The sequence below is a fragment of the Schistocerca cancellata genome, chromosome 8 (assembly GCF_023864275.1).
Source record: "Schistocerca cancellata isolate TAMUIC-IGC-003103 chromosome 8, iqSchCanc2.1, whole genome shotgun sequence".
NCBI classification, from domain to species: Eukaryota; Metazoa; Arthropoda; class Insecta; order Orthoptera; family Acrididae; genus Schistocerca; species Schistocerca cancellata.
In genome coordinates, this window is record NC_064633.1 from 206373707 (window position 1) to 206390543 (window position 16837).

Sequence of the window (16837 nt, forward strand, 5' to 3'; positions counted from 1 at the left end):
CGGAGATTATCCGTGAAAATGATTGCAGAAGAACTGAACATGAATCGAGAAACGGTTCGTCTAATAATAATTGGATTCTGCATCACGATAATGCGCCATCCCATATTGCTGTGTCAGTACAGCAATTTTTAACCTCAAAACAAATTTCAGTACTACCACAGCCACCTTATTCACCAGATATCGCTCTGTGCGACTTTTTTTCTATTTCCAAGAGTCAAAACGGCAGTCAAGGGACACTATTTTCAAACAACAAAAGATGTGCAAAAAGCTGTGACGAGGGTCTTGGAGCATATTACAGAAGATGAGTTCCAGAAATGTTAGCATCAATGGCAGAAGCGCTGGAAAAAGTGTGTGCAATCAGAAGGAAACTAGTTTGAAGGAGACAACACTAAACTTGATTAAAACGGTAAGCAACATTTTTTTTCATATCAGTCTCATTACTTTATTGTCGCACCTCGTATTTTGTAGTTCTTTTCGTGCCCTACACACCCACTCGATACGAATCAAAATTGCTGAGGTGAAGTTAGTACGGTTCCTTTGTAAGCATCAGTGTTTTTGGACTCGTTGCCTTACTCGCCTGTTCTCGACTGTCTCCGCCGGCTGACCGGCGCAAGCTGCCAAGCATATACCACTCTACGATCTCTCAGGATTTCTCGGCGTGATTGTTAATAGTGAGCCACCGGCTTTCAGCAAAGTTGTTGTTTCCCAGAAGCTCAATATCAACTTACAATTTTATCTGGCTCGGCGAGCCGGCTTCTCACAGCGTCTCACTGCCACCATGGTAAATACGCTGAGAAAGTTGTTGCGCCCTCAGCTACTGTGGTAGTGCGAACCCCTTATGAGGGTGCTATCACATACTGCTTCCTTTACACGGATGTATGAAATATATCAAGCTATACGGATCACGTATTTTTAAACTGTGATGTGAGAAACTGAGGTTTGTAATTTTTATATTTGCTTATTTTTAATTTAAATTCTTTTTGAAATTCCGTATCTGAGTCGGTAAAAACCAAACCCTTATAAGATCACTTCGTAGTCCCTCCGTCTGTCTATCCAATGAACGACCCTTTATCTCGGGAACGGATAGAGGTACCAAGTTAAAAGTTATGTCACTGAGTAAGGTCTATCCTTTGACGATGTAAAACAATTTAAGCTTCTAAGTCAATACAATCAAAAGATTGGCAATTTTTTAACACTCGCAAAGCTACCCATCAAAGAATAACGTATTTTTTCCGTTGCTGTAGAATCATAAAACTTGACAAGAAGCAATGTTTCACAGTACAGGAGAAGAAAAATATATAAAATAATTAATTTGCAATAATATCACATAAAAATATATTTTGGAGTGACAGCCTTACGAAGGTAATCAAAATAGTAAGATCTCCTATTTTTTTATAAGTACATAGACCTGTTTATTTCTACAATGGTTTACATCAGTTTACAGCTTGAACATGTAGGTGTTTTTCGACATAATCACCATTTCTGTCGGTGCATTTTTGTAGACGCTGTGGCAGTTATTGTACGCCCATGTCATACCAGCTCGCCGTCATGCTGTTTAGAAAGTTATGAACTGGCGTGATTGTTGCTTGGTCTCAGGTGTAAAGTGGTATGCCCAGGTTTCGTCACCCGTGACAATTGAGTCCCAGAAAGTTCTCCTGTTCGGCTGCAAGGCGGTGAAGAAATGCGCGGGAAGCATCAACTCGTTGCCGCATGTGGTCCTCAGTCAGCATGCGTGGCACCCATCTTGCGCACACCTTCCGGCAGTTCAATGTTTCCGTTAAAATTCTGAGCGGTGCTACGGGAAACCTCAGGAACCAACGTGCAGAGATCATCCAGAGTGATCCGCCGATCTTCACGCATGCTTTGCTCAACCTTCAACACTGTCTCCTCAAAAACTGACGGTCTCCCGCTTCTTTGTTCTCGTGAATTTCAGTCTGACCAGCCGCAAACTCTCTACACCACTTACGAACCATTTTGACATCGATGCACAACTCACAATACTCTTCCGTTAATTGGTGATCGATTTCAATCGGCGAAGTGCCCCTTGCGTTCAAAAACCGAAGAACTGCGGGCAATTCGCACTTGACGGTGACATCCAACGGGAGCTCCATTCTCAACGGCAGCCAAGCCAAGACTGAGCGCCTCAGCGCGGCGTGTACACACAGAGCGTGAAACTTCCCTTCATAACAGTGTGACCAACTACCACACAAACAGAGTTCTGTACTTACAAAAAAAATAGGGGATCTTACTTTTGGGATTACCCTCGTACATTGTCTGTCTGTAAGAATTTTGCTCTGGTTTTCAGTAACAACTATAATGATTCACGAGGAAAGTTTATGCATGTAATTTAAAAATATTTTTTTTAATCAGCTGAGCTATGAATCTGCAATAATGCCATATAAAAATATTTGGTGTTACAATCTTATATTGTATTCATAATATGCCTGTAGGGATTTTGCTCTGGTTTTCACTAAGAGGTAGAGTGAGTCACGAGGAATGTTTGAGTGTCTAATTTAACACATATTGTTTGCTGATCAGCTGAGCTACGAAGTTCCCTACCGCTGTGAAAATAACGCCTTTGCCATCTAGTGGCGGCAGGCGTAAGGCGGTGACTAGCGCAACACGCCGGTGCATTTTACACATAGACACTGCCGGAGAAACTATGCCCGCGGCACGTACAGCACCTGTAACGTCTCAATGCGAATTATTACTGGTAACTGATGCATGGTTCCACTTCGACTGTCTGGTATGAGGTTCCAATATTCCATAAAACATCCGGCGAAGTGTTCCGCAGAATAGTTCGAAATTTGAATCACAAAACCTCTACTGCCCACTGTACCGTTTTATTCTCTGGATTCATCCTTCAGATCCTACTAGTTCTCCGAAGAGGGACGAGAGCAGACGAAGTCAACGTATCTGCAATTGCCAGTTAGCATAGAATGTTAATATAACTCCACAATTAATAAAATAAATGGAAAAATTAGTTAAAGAATGCGAAATTACACAAAAATTTACAAACTTAAAATTTAAAAAGTTTCGAACGTTATGCAATTGCCAGGACTAATATATTGACAGTATTGATATCGATATCTGGTAACAATGGTTCCAATGGCTCTGAGCACTTTGGGACTTAACTGCTGAGGTCATCAGTCCCCTAGAACTTAGGACTGCTTAAACGTAACTAACCTAACACACATCCATGCCTGAGGCAGGATTCTAACCTGCGACCGTGGCAGCAGCGCGGTTCCAGACTGTAGGGCCTAGAACCGCTCGGCCACTCCGGCCGGCTATCTGGTAATAATCACAGATTCTCGACTCCCGGGTGGGTGAAATATCAATGTACTTGCAGATTCCATTTTCTAGATTTCTGGAAAGCATTAGACACGGTGCCCGTTGCAGGCTGTTAACGAAGGTAGGAGCACACGGAAGAAGTTCACAGATATGTGAGTGTCTCGAAGACTTCTAAAGTAATTGAAGCCAGTATGTTGTCCTCGACGGCGAGTGTTCATCAGAGACAGAGTTATCAAAATGGTTCAAATGGCTCTGAGCACAATGCGACTTAACTTCTGAGGTCATCAGTCGCCTAGAACTTAGAACTAATTAAACCTAACTAACCTAAGGACATCACATACATCCATGCCCGAGGCAGGATTCGAACCTGCGACCGTAGCGGTCGCTCGGCTCCAGACTGTAGCGCCTAGAACCGCACGACCACTCCGGCCGGCGACAGAGTTATCGCCAGCAGTGTCCCAGCGAAGTTTTTTTTTCACTAGCTGCTTATATTTTATGACCCACCGTCTAATTTCTTATGGTTGGTCGTATGTTGCCATTTAGCCGCTGTGACTGGGTCCGGGGTCCGGAGTGACTGAAAGCACCCAGCGAAGTGTGATAGGAGCGCTGTTGTTCTCTGTATACATAAATGATTTGGCGGACAGGGTGGGCAGCAGTCTGTGGTTGTTTGCTGATGACGCCGTGGTGTACCGTCAGGCGTCGAAGGTGACTTACTGTAGGAAGATACAAGACGACTTAGACCAAATTTCTAATTGGTGTGATGAATGGCAGCTAGCCCTAAATGTGGAAAAATGTAAGTTAATGAGGATGAGTAGGAAGAACAGTCCTGTAATTTTCGGTTACAGTATTACTCGTGTCCTGCTTGACACAGTCAGGTCGTTTCAACATCTGGACGTAACGTTGCGAAGTGACATCAGGTGGAACGAGCACGTGACGATTGTGGTAGGGAAGGCGATTGGACGACTTCGGTTTATTGGGAGAGTTTTAGGAAAGATTGGTTCACCCCTAAAGGACATCTACAGCTACGTGGATACTCTGCACATCACATTCAAGTGGCTGGCAGAGGGCTCATCGAACCACCTTCACAATTCTCTGTTATTCCCGTCTCGTGTAGCGCGCGGAAAGAATGAACACCTATATCTTTCCGTACGAGCTCTGATTTCCCTTATTTCATCGTGATGATCGTTCCTCCCTATGTAGGTCGGTGTCAACCAAATATTTTCGCTTTCGGAGGAGAAAGTTGGTGTTCGGGATTTTGTGAGAAGATTTCGTCGCAACAAAAAACGCCTTTCTTTTAATGATTTCCAGCCCAAATCCTGTATCATTTCCGTGACACTCTTTTCCATATTTCTTTGAACTTTTTGAATGTACTCCGTCAGTCCTATCTGGTAGGGATCCCACACCGCGCAGCAGTATTCTGAAAGAGGACGGACAAGCGTAGTTTAGGCAGTCTCCTTAGCAGGTCTGTTACATTTTCTAACTGTCCTGCCAATAAAACGCAGTCTTTGGTTAGCCTTCCCCACAATTTTTTCTATGTGTTCCTTCCAGTTTAGGTTGTTCGTAATTGTAATACCTAGGTATTTAGTTGAATTTACGGCTTTTAGATTAGACTGATTTATCGTGTAACCGAAGTTTCACGAGTTCCTTTTAGCACTCATGTGGATCTCACACTTTCCGTTATTTAGGGTCAACTGCCACTTTTCGCACCATTCAGATATGTTTTCTAAATCGTTTTGCAGTTTGTTTTGATCTTCTGATGACTTTTATTAGTCCATAAACGACAGCGTCATCTGCAAACAACCGAAGACGGCTGCTCAGATTGTCTCCCAAATCGTTTATATAGATAAGGAACAGCAAAGTGCATATAACACGACCTTGGGGAACGCCAGAAATCACTTCTGTTTTACTAGATGACTTTCCGTCAGTTACTATGAACTGTGACCTCTCTGACAGGAAATCACAAATCCACTCACATAACTGAGACGATATTCCATAAGCACGCAATTCCATAAGCACGCAATTTCACTACGAGCCGCTTTTGTGATACAAAGTCAAAAGCCTTCCGGAAATCCAGAAATACGGAATCGATCTGAAATCCCTTGTCAACAGCACTCAAAACCTGATGTGAATAAAGAGCTAGTTGTGTTTCACAGGAACGATGTTTTCTTATCCCATGTTGACTGTGTGTCAATAGGCCGTTTTCTTCGAGGTGATTCATGATGTTCGAACACAATATATGTTCTAAAATCCTGTATGTAGGACGCTGGTGCGACCTATTCTTCAGTACTACTGGGATCTGTACCAGGTCGGATTGAAGGAAGACATCGAAATAATTCAGGGGCGGGCTACTACATTATTACTGGTGGGTTCGAACAACACGTGCTACGGAGATGCTTCGGGAATTCAAATGGGAATTCCTGTAGGGAAGGTGACGTTGTTTTTCGTGAAATACTATTGAGAAAATTTAGAGAACCGGCATTTGAAGCGGACTACCGAACGATTCTACTACCGCTGACATAAATTGCGCGTAAGGACCACGAAGCTAAGATACGAGAAATTAGGGATCATACGGAGGCAAACAGACAAGCGTTTTTCCCTGATTCTATTTTCACTTGGAACAGGAAACGAAATGACTAGTAGTGGTATAGGGTACCCTCCGCCACACCGTATAGTGACTTGCGGAGTATCTATGGGTTGTAGATGTAGATGCAGATGAAGATTTAAGTTCATACGCAACCCTACTCGCACTTGTTCAGTTTTTATTTCTGCTTGAAGCTGCCGTAACCAAGTAACTCGATAATATTGAAAGGAGCGAATTTAGCTAATCGCTAAATTATGAAATAAAGTGTTTATTTCAAATAAAACAGTAGCTTACGCAGGAAAATGAGTTTCCCGGAGAAAGTGGTTTGCTGTGTAAAAACCAAGTATGTAAGTCCTGAGTATCTCGAAGAACTACTTCTTTTGGGCAGTTTATTGGATAACGTAAATTATGAGAAATGCTCTCCTCGTATTTTGCACTGAAAATGGGAAAGTAGAACTATTAGTGCATGTCTAACACCCTCACTTTCCTGAAATCGTATCGGTACGAGAGGTGTTCAATAAGTAATACAACACATTTTTTTCTGAATGCAGGCTCGTTTTATTCCGGTTTCCAATACACCATATTATTCCCCACACTTTTGAATAAAAAATCCTATTTTTCTACATAATCTACTCGCATGCATGTCCTATGGTATTAGTAGACCAATCGGCGCCGAGCCAACGTCTTGCTGGATCAATAATCTCCTCATCACATATGTACTGCTTCCCGCGGACTGCATCCTTCATTGGCACAAACTCGTTGCTGTTTGTGTCTTCTGTTAGGCGGCGATGGACCCAGCGGGTATACAGCTTTGAGTACCCTAACCGGGGGCAAACGTATCAGCATTAGCAACAAAGACATTCAGTTGTTCAGCGAGGTGTTTGATTGTGATCAGTCGATCTCCTCGAATGAGAGTGTCCGCACGTTCCAGCAGTGCAGGAATCAAAGCTGTGTGTGGCCGGACGGCACGCAGGAAATCAGACAGGTCTGCATGACCTTTGTTCCGATGATGACAACGCCTCGCCTGACGACTCACGTGCTTTAGTTCACTGCCACGTCTCATTAGACGTCTACAAGCGCCTATGAATATCTCTGGTTTTCCGTCAAAAGAAACTCACGATAGCTCTCTGCTTGGAACCATAGAGTAGAAATATCTCTGGAGTGAACATTGCGTTCTGCGCATGTTGTCAACATTAAACTGGAATTGTCACGTGATCTAGGGACGGGTTTAACGCCAATTCGCGTCCGCCATCAGGTGACGTCGCGTCTCGTCTCGTCACATAACATCAAAATATTCTACAATACCTTTCGAATGAAGGCATTCGCACAGGTCGTCAATGGAACGTCACGTCATTTCACGGTACGTCAAGGTTTGTCGGGAAGAAAATTTTGACGGTACCAGTCTGTTAACATCTTAAGTTGACCTATTTTCGCCGCGCTCATTCTCCTTATAAAAGTGGCTTTTGTACTGTTGTATCTTCATAATCATTATTTTATAATAGCGCTTTGTTTTAGTGACAAATTGGAGATATTCAATGACGGCTGGGATATGTTTTCCACTTTCTTACACAACCGAGGTCGTATATCTGAAGGCGAAAAGGTATTTAGGTTTTACGATAACACAACGGCGCTGACGCCCACGATATATATATGTATAAGAACATAAGTAGACGAAGCAAATTCCACCACATGACATTTTAAGCAAAAAAGTCAGCTTTAATGAAGGAGTAAAATACAGTTGTTTACGACGTTACTAATTACGTAAGAAATAACATAATGGATAAGTTTAACAGGCTTCATTAATTCGTTTGAAGCTTTCTTTGATGTGTATGAATGTACATACTTTCCCTAGCAAATAATTGTCGATGTTTTGAAACGTTGTCTCACTTCTCAGTAATTTACCAAACATAATTGATCAAGAACAGTGGTTATAAAGTTTGCTTCGGCCATTGACAAATTTTGTCGTCGTTAGCTCTTCATTTCTGATACTATACTCTAACATTTTATACATATTATGGATGGTGACTCAAAACCCCAATTTTGCCGTTCAGTACTGTGTTAAGCGACTTGACCAGATGTGACATGAAAGACATTGTCAATACATGCTGACGTGAAGCTTCTGTGACGTCATGCTCGTTCATTTTGCTCTTCAAATCTAAGAGCCCAATTTATTTCAAATATCAGACGTAAACTGTTATGGTGCCTGCAAAACGTCTATACATCACAGCACTTACGAAGGGAATCTGTCTTTACTAGCGATATGACAACATTCAAAATTTTGTAGGACAAATGTCGGACAAATCTACGGCGTCCCGAGATCACGTGACCATTGTGGCAACGTATGTTGACAACACAAAATCAATTCTGCGCTTCTGAATGCTCGCTCCAGAGATATTTCTACTTTGTGCTTGGAACGCACCTGCCGGCCGGTGTGGCCGAGCGTTTCTAGGCGCTTCAGTCTGGAACCGCGTGACCGCAACGGTCGCAGATTTGAACCCTGCCTCGGGCATGGTTGTGTGTGATGTCCTTAGGTTAGTTAGGTTTAAGTAGTTGTAAGTCTAGGGGGCTGATGACCTCAGATGTTAAGTCCCATAGTGCTCAGAGCCATTTGAACCATTTGGAACGCAACTCCTTTACAGAGGCCAGTTTGAAGGCTACATGAAGCACCGCCACGTATCGGAACTCCATGAGAGTATAGCGGCTGACACGGGAATACTCCACGATGTCCCACAACAGATTCTGAATTTTTTGCAACCGAAATTAGCCGAGGGAAAATATCTTACACTGCTTGGTGAGCGCCCCTCTTAATTGCGAATAATCTATTCGACTTGTCTTTCCAGTTTCCAGCATATCATTCCTGTTCAGACGATTAGGTGCTTCAGGTGTGAAATACGAGGGTGAGTCAAATGAAAACCTTAAATATTTTTTTGAATATTATTTATTGTGCAGAAGTGGTACAAAGCTGTATCACTTTTCAACATAATCTCCCCCCCCCCCCCCCCCCCGCTCAATGCAAGTCCTCCAGCGCTTACAAATTGCATAAATTCCATTAGAAAAAAATTCTTTTGGTAGTCCGCGCAACACTCATGCACCGCGTGGCGTACCTCTTCATCAGAACGGAACTTCTTTCCTCCCATTGCGTCTTTGAGTGGTCCAAACATATGGAAATCACTTGGGGAAAGGTCTGGTGAGTATGGTGGATGAGGAAGACACTCAAAATGCAGGTCTGTGATTGTTGCAACTGTTGTACGGGCAGTGTGGGGCCTTGCATTGTCATGTTGCAAAAGGACACCTGCTGACAGCAATCCACGCCGCTTTGATTTTATTGCAGGTCGCAGATGATTTTTTAGGAGATCTGTGTATGATGCACTGGTGACAGTGGTCCCTCTAGGCAAGTAATGCTCCAAAATGACGCCTTTTTCGTCCCAAAAAAGTGTCAACATAACCTTCCCTGCTGATGGTTCTGTTCGAAACTTGTTTGTTTTTGGTGATGAGGAATGGCGCCATTCCTTGCTCGCTCTCTTCGTTTTCGGTTGGAGGAAGTGAACCCAGGTTTCGTCCCCAGTAACGATTCTTGCAAGGAAGTCATCACCTTCTCGTTCAAAGCGCCGAAGAAGTTCTTCACAAGCATCAACACGTCGTTCTCTCATTTCAGGAGTCAGCTGCCGTGGCACCCATATTGCAGACACTTTGGGAGACCAGAGCACATCATGCACAATGTAGTGTGCTGACCCATGACTAATCTGTAAACATGCTGCAATGTTATTCAGTGTCACTCGGCGGTTTCCCTTCACTATGGCTTAAACTGCTGCAGTGTTCTGTGGAGTCACAACTCGTCGTGCCTGACCTGGACGAGGAGCATCTTCCACTGAAGTCACACCATTTGCGAACTTCCTACTCCATTCGTAGACTTGCTGCTGTGACAAACATGCATCAGCGTACTGAACCTTCATTCGTCGATGACTTTCAATAGGTTTCACACCTTCACTACGCAAAAACCGAATAACAGAACGCTGTTCTTCCCTGGTGCAAGTCGCAAGTGGGGCGGCCATCTTCTACACCTACATACATACTCCCCAATCCACCATACGGTGCGTGGCGGAGGGTACCTCGAACCACAACTAGCATCTTCTCTCCCTGTTCCACACTCAAACAGAACGAGGGGGAAAAAATGGTTCAAATGGCTCTGAGCACTATGGGACTTAACTTCTGAGGTCATCAGTCCCCTAGAACTTAGAACTATTTAAACCTAACTAACCTAAGGACATCACACACATCCATGACCGAGGCAGGATTCGAACCTGCGACCGTAGCGGTCACGCGGTTCCGGACTGAAGTGCCTAGAACCGCACGGCCACTCCGGCCGGCTCAGAACGAGGGAAAAATGACTGCCTATGTGCCTCTGTACGAGCCCTAATCTCTCTTATCTTACCTTTGTGGTCTTTCCACGGCAGTAAAATTGTATTGCAGTCAGCCTCAGATGCTGGTTCTCTAAATTTCCTCAGTAGCGATTCACGAAAAGAACGCCTCCTTTCCTTTAGAGACTCCCACCCGAGTTCCTGAAGCATTTCCGTAACACTCGCGTGTTGATCAAACCTACCAGTAACAAATCTAGCAGCCCGCCTCTGAATTGCTTCTATGTCCTCTCTCAATCCGACCTGATAGGGAACCCAAACGCTCGAGCAGTACTCAAGAATAGGTCGTATTAGTGTTTACAGGAACCACATCTTCCCAAAATTCTACCATTGAACCGAAGACGACTATCCGCCTTCCCCACAACTGTCATTACATGCTTGTCCCACTTCATATCGCTCTGCAATGTTACGCCCAAATATTTAATCGACGTGGCTGTATCAAGCGCTACACTACTAATGGAGTATTCAAACATTACGGGATTCTTTTTCGTATTCATCTTCATTAATATACATTTATCTATATTTAGAGTTAGCTGCCATTCTTTACACCAATCACAAATCCTGTCCAAGTCATCTTGTATCCTCCTACAGTCACTCAACGACGACACCTTCCCGTACACTGATACTCCGACGGTATGTGTGCATCTGCACTACGCCGCCACCTACAGGCCATTCTGCACGCTGTTTGTAGCACGCTTGCCAACTTACAGGATAACGGCGCGAAATTTGGATTTGTTATTACAAATTTCCGGTTTTCATTTGACTCACCCTCGTAGCTTTTGCAGGAGCTGTGACTACCGTAGATAAAGGCAGCTCTCCAAGAGTGTAGGAAGGAGCCGCGGCGGCGATGAATAACAAGCGTTTGCGCGCCGCGTGGCAGCTTGGCTGCCATATTTGCGTGTGCGGGCGCTCGCTCACTTCATACATATGAAACACCCCGGGAAGCTAGTGGCGCGCGCGCGCGGTGCTGGCAGGCGCTCCGTAAGCCATCGGCGCCTTTGTCGCCTCGCCGGCCGCCAAAAGTTCCTCCGAAGTCTGCCGGCGTTTGGGGAGCCGTAAAAAATACAACCTAGGCGGCGCGCTCGGCGCGGCTGTCGGTTTTATGAAAATGCAGTTCCACTCTAGCTGTGAGTTGGTTGCAGGGAATCCGCTGCTGTCTACGCGGTTCTGACATACAGGGCACTGAATTTTAACGCTTTGGCCAGCTACTGTGCTAAACCGTATGTGCCCCAGTGGAGACGTAACCTACATTAGCACTCTTTTAGCGACGCTCTCTAAACTGTGGCATTCTACACTATCACATAAAAGTATAATTCGGAATTCACACCAGTCAATGTCACGAGAGGCCGACCAACTAGTATCAAAGAAGGCAGCGGGTGTTTTCATGTCGATGGTATAAATTGTGTGTCCCTTTGGAAGTCATATCTGGAAGCTGGATAGATTTGGGGAGATTGAATAAGAGTCTCTGGCCGTTCTTTTCACCAGCCCGTCGTCTTCTAAAGTTGTGTCCCCAGCGCAAAAGCCAGCTCGTCGGTCGTGGGATCTTTTTCGGCGGAGGCTATCCTGCCTCGGGCATAGATGTGTGTGATGTCCTCAGGTTAGTTAGGTTTAAGTAGTTCTAAGTTCTAGGGGACTGATGACCTCAGATGTTAAGTCCCATAGTGCTCAGAGCCATTTGAACCAATACTGAAAGAATCGGGCGATCAAGCGTCTTATAAGCCACTTCTTTCGTGGATGAGTTACATTTTCTTGAGATACTTCCGATTAATTTGAGTCTGGTGTCTGCTTTTCCCACTTTCGGTTTTATGTGGTCATTCCACTTAAGGTCGCTCTGGATAGTTACGCCTAGATATTTTACGGCAGACGCTGTCTTCAGCTGTTTGTCATCGATAGTGTAGCTGAACAGTAGTGGCTTTCCTTTCCTACATATTCGCAATATGTTACATTTATTTACGTTCAGGAACAACTGCCAGAGCCTGCACCATTTATCAGTTCCATGCAGGTCGTTCTGCAAATTCTTACTATCTTCTGGCGTTGCTACTTTGGTATAGACAACTGCATCATCTGCGAACTGAGAATTCTCACGCGTCTCTTCTGTGATTCCCATTCGTTTTAAAGGTTCAAAATGGTTCAAATGGCTCTGAGCACTATGGGACTCGACATCTTAGGTCATAAGTCCCCTAGAACTTAGAACTACTTAAACCTAACTAACCTAAGGACATCACACACATCCATACCCGAGGCAGGATTCGAACCTGCGACCGTAGCAGTCCCGCGGTTCCGGACTGCAGCGCCAGAACCGCACGGCCACGGCGGCCGGCTCGTTTTAAAGGATTTTGACGAAAGATCGCTAGACAGCCTCTTTTGTGGAAACAGCAGTTAAGCTGTGAACGTTCCTCATACCACGAAGAATTAGCGAAGGGTAAACAGAACTGACCCCACGATTCTGCCGAACTCATACAGATATGTTGTTGTTGTCTTCAGTCCTGAGACTGGTTTGATGCAGCTCTCCATGCTACTCTATCCTGTGCAAGCTACTTCATCTTCCAGCACCTATTGCAGCCTACATCCTTTTGAATCTGCTTAGTGTATTCATCTCTTGGTCTCCCTCTACGATTTTTACCCTCCACGCCGCCCTCCAGTACTAATTTGGTGATCCCTTGATGCCTCAGAACATGTCCTACCAACCGATCCCTTCTTCTGGTCAAGTTGTGCCACAAACTCCTCTTCTCCCCAATTCTATTCAATACCTTCTCTTTAGTTACGTGATCTACCCATCTAATCTTCAGCATTCATCTGTAGCACCACATTTCGAAAGCTTCTATTCTCTTCTTGTCTAAACTATTTATCGTCCATGTTTCACTTCCACACATGGCTACACTCCATACAAATACTTTCAGAAACGACTTCCTGACGCTTAAATCTGTACTCGATGTTAACAAATTTCTCTTCTTCAGAAATGCTTTCCTTGCCATCGGCAGTTTGCATTTTATATCCTCTCCAAGTGTCTCATTTCCTTGTCGAATTGCCTCAGCATCACCCGACTTAATTCGACTACATTCCATTATCCTTGTTTTGCTTTTGTTGATGTTCATCTTATATCCTCCTTTCAAGACACTGTCCATTCCGTTCAACTGCTCTTCCATGTCCTTTGCTGTCTCTTGACAGAATTACAATGTCATCGGCGAACCTCAAAGTTTTTATTTCTTCTCCATGGATTTTAATTCCTACTCCGAATTTTTCTTTTGTTTCCTTTACTGCTTGTTCAATATACAGATTGAATAACATCGGGGATAGGCTACAACCCTGTCTCACTCCCTTCCCAACCACTGCTTCCCTTACATGTTCCTCGACTCTTATAACTGCCATCTGGTTTTTGTACAAATTATAAATAACCTTTGGCTCCCTGTATTTTACCCCTGCCACCTTCAGAATTTGAAAGGGAGTATTCCAGTCAACATTGTCAAAAGCTTTCTCTAAGTCTACAAATGCTAGAAACGTAGGTTTGCCTTTCCTTAATCTTTCTTCTAAGATAAGTCGTAGGGTTAATATTGCCTCAAGTGTTCCAACATTTCTACGGAATCCAAACTGATCTTCCCCGAGGTGTGCTTCTATCAGTTTTTCCATTCCTCTGTAAAGAATTCGCGTTAGTATTTTGCAGCCGTGACTTAATGGCTCTGAGCACTATGCGACTTAACTTCTAAGGTCATCAGTCGCCTAGAACGTAGAACTACTTAAACCTAACTAACCTAAGGACATCACACACATCCATGCCCGAGGCAGGATTCGAACCTGCGACCGTAGCGGTCACGCGGTTCCAGACTGAAGCGCCTTTAACCGCACGGCCACACCGACCGGCCAGCCGTGACTTATTAAACAGATTGTTCGGTAATTTTCCCATCTGTCAACACCTGCTTTCTTTGGGATATAGAGATATAGGGGCAGCAAAATATCGCACCGCAATCCAAAATGGAATGTCGCGCTGTTTCGGGTATTTCCGAGAAAGACCGAGCATAGCCGAGTCACACTCCGGGTTTTGGGACGCCCGCTGCCCACACGCGCTGCACGCCGTGCCCGGCCCTGAGTTACACGAAGAGCATTTCGAATACGCACCGGACGCCGAGACGTGACAGCAACAACGGTGGAGGGGAAGTAGTGGAGCCTTGTTTCCTTCCGCCGCCAAGGGGAAAGAAGGGCAGGCCTGGCCAGCCACGGCGTACAGAGGCGGTAAGCAGCGGCGCCCACTATGACGTCGCGAGTGCATTAGGCGGCGGCGGCGGCTGCGGTCGCGGCCGTAAAAGCCGGCCATTACGGTGGCCGCAAAGTTTTACTGCCGCATCTGCATGCGCGCGCGCGGGCAGTAAAGCCACGGCGCACTGACTGCGATCCGCCCCACCCACCTACCTGCTCCCACCAGTAAAACGTCGCTGCGCCTCCGTCGCTTTATTGCATATCCAAAAGCGTTCGTCTCAGCCTTTACAACACTGAAGCGACGGTATGACAATACATCTTTTTGTCGTCCTTCACGACTGTGAGCTACAGCTTCGATACTAGCGAAGTAAATTGAATGTACTGGAGAAAAATCTCTGTGTATTCTAAAACAGTCTAGGAATTATGAGTGTCTCCAAGAGGATCTGAAGAGTCCATTGACAGAGAGACAAATTCTGACAAGGAGACAACCTGGAAATGGGATTTTTGTGTATTTTTTATATATATATATTTGTGGTACGTGAAGCTCAGAGCTCAAATACAATGACGGAAAAACGTCGCAACACCAAGAGGTAGTTGTGCGACATAAACTGTGATGTCACCGCCAGACACCACACTTGCTAGGTGGTAGCCTTTAAATCGGCCGCGGTCCGTTAGTATACGTCGGACCCGCGTGTCGCCACTGTCAGTGATTGCAGACCGAGCGCCGCCACACGGCAGGTCTAGAGAGACTTCCTAGCACTCGCCCCAGTTGTACAGCCGACTTTGCTAGCGATGGTTCACTGACAAAAAAACGCTCTCATTTGCCTAGACGATAGTTAGCATAGCCTTCAGCTACGTCATTTGCTACGACCTAGCAAGGCGCCAGTACCAGTTACTATTGATGCTGTAAAACATGTACCGTCAAGAGCGATGTTCACCAATTATGGATTAAAGTTAAGTATTCCAGCAGCTACGTACGTTTTCTCACGCCAGCCTGCGTGAGCTAAAACGCGTGCCTTTCGGCTTCCTCTCATAGTGGGTTGGCTCTCTTGCCAATTCACAACATAAACGACAGTTGGCAGGGCTGTTTCTACATCTAAAAGATGCATAAGAGGAGCGCCAGTAGCGCCTTTACGATGATACGAATCAGGTTTGCTTGAAATACAGGCTGTAACGGTCGTGAGTGTTGGTTACCTTTGAGCTAGGACGTGGTGAGCTGATGTTAGTCAAGAATGCATTTACGGCGACAAAGACACCATTATCGACACCTCACTGAGTTTGAACGTAGTCGTGTAATAGAGCTATGAGAAGCTGGATACCCCATCTGCGATACCGAAGAAAGACTTGGCAGAAATGTAGCCACTGTACACGATTCCTGACAGCGGTGGTCACGGGAATGTACGGTCGCAAGAATACCGGGCTCCGGCCGGCCATGTGGCATTACCCAGAGGTGAAACAGCTGAAACATCCGGTCGTGAAACCCTTCATTGTATCACAGTTCTCACCTTCTCCACTGCAGCTTCCGTGAGCCCAGCGAAGATATTTTCCGTCTGGAGTCCAACCCTCTCCTTTTGAGTTTGAAAATACACTCCTGGAAATTGAAATAAGAACACCGTGAATTCATTGTCCCAGGAAGGGGAAACTTTATTGACACATTCCTGGGGTCAGATACATCACATGATCACACTGACAGAACCACAGGCACACAGACACAGGCAACAGAGCATGCACAATGTCGGCACTAGTACAGTGTATATCCACCTTTCGCAGCAATGCAGGCTGCTATTCTCCCATGGAGACGATCGTAGAGATGCTGGATGTAGTCCTGTGGAACGGCTTGCCATGCCATTTCCACCTGGCGCCTCAGTTGGACCAGCGTTCATGCTGGACGTGCAGACCGCGTGAGACGACGCTTCATCCAGTCCCAAACATGCTCAATGGGGGAGAGATCCGGAGATCTTGCTGGCCAGGGTAGTTGACTTACACCTTCTAGAGCACGTTGGGTGGCACGGGATACATGCGGACGTGCATTGTCCTGTTGGAACAGCAAGTTCCCTTGCCGGTCTAGGAATGGTAGAACGATGGGTTCGATGACGGTTTGGATGTACCGTGCACTATTCAGTGTCCCCTCGACGATCACCAGTGGTGTACGGCCAGTGTAGGAGATCGCTCCCCACACCATGATGCCGGGTGTTGGCCCTGTGTGCCTCGGTCGTATGCAGTCCTGATTGTGGCGCTCACCTGCACGGCGCCAAACACGCATACGACCATCATTGGCACCAAGGCAGAAGCGACTCTCATCGCTGAAGACGACACGTCTCCATTCGTCCCTCCATTCACGCCTGTCGCGACACCACTG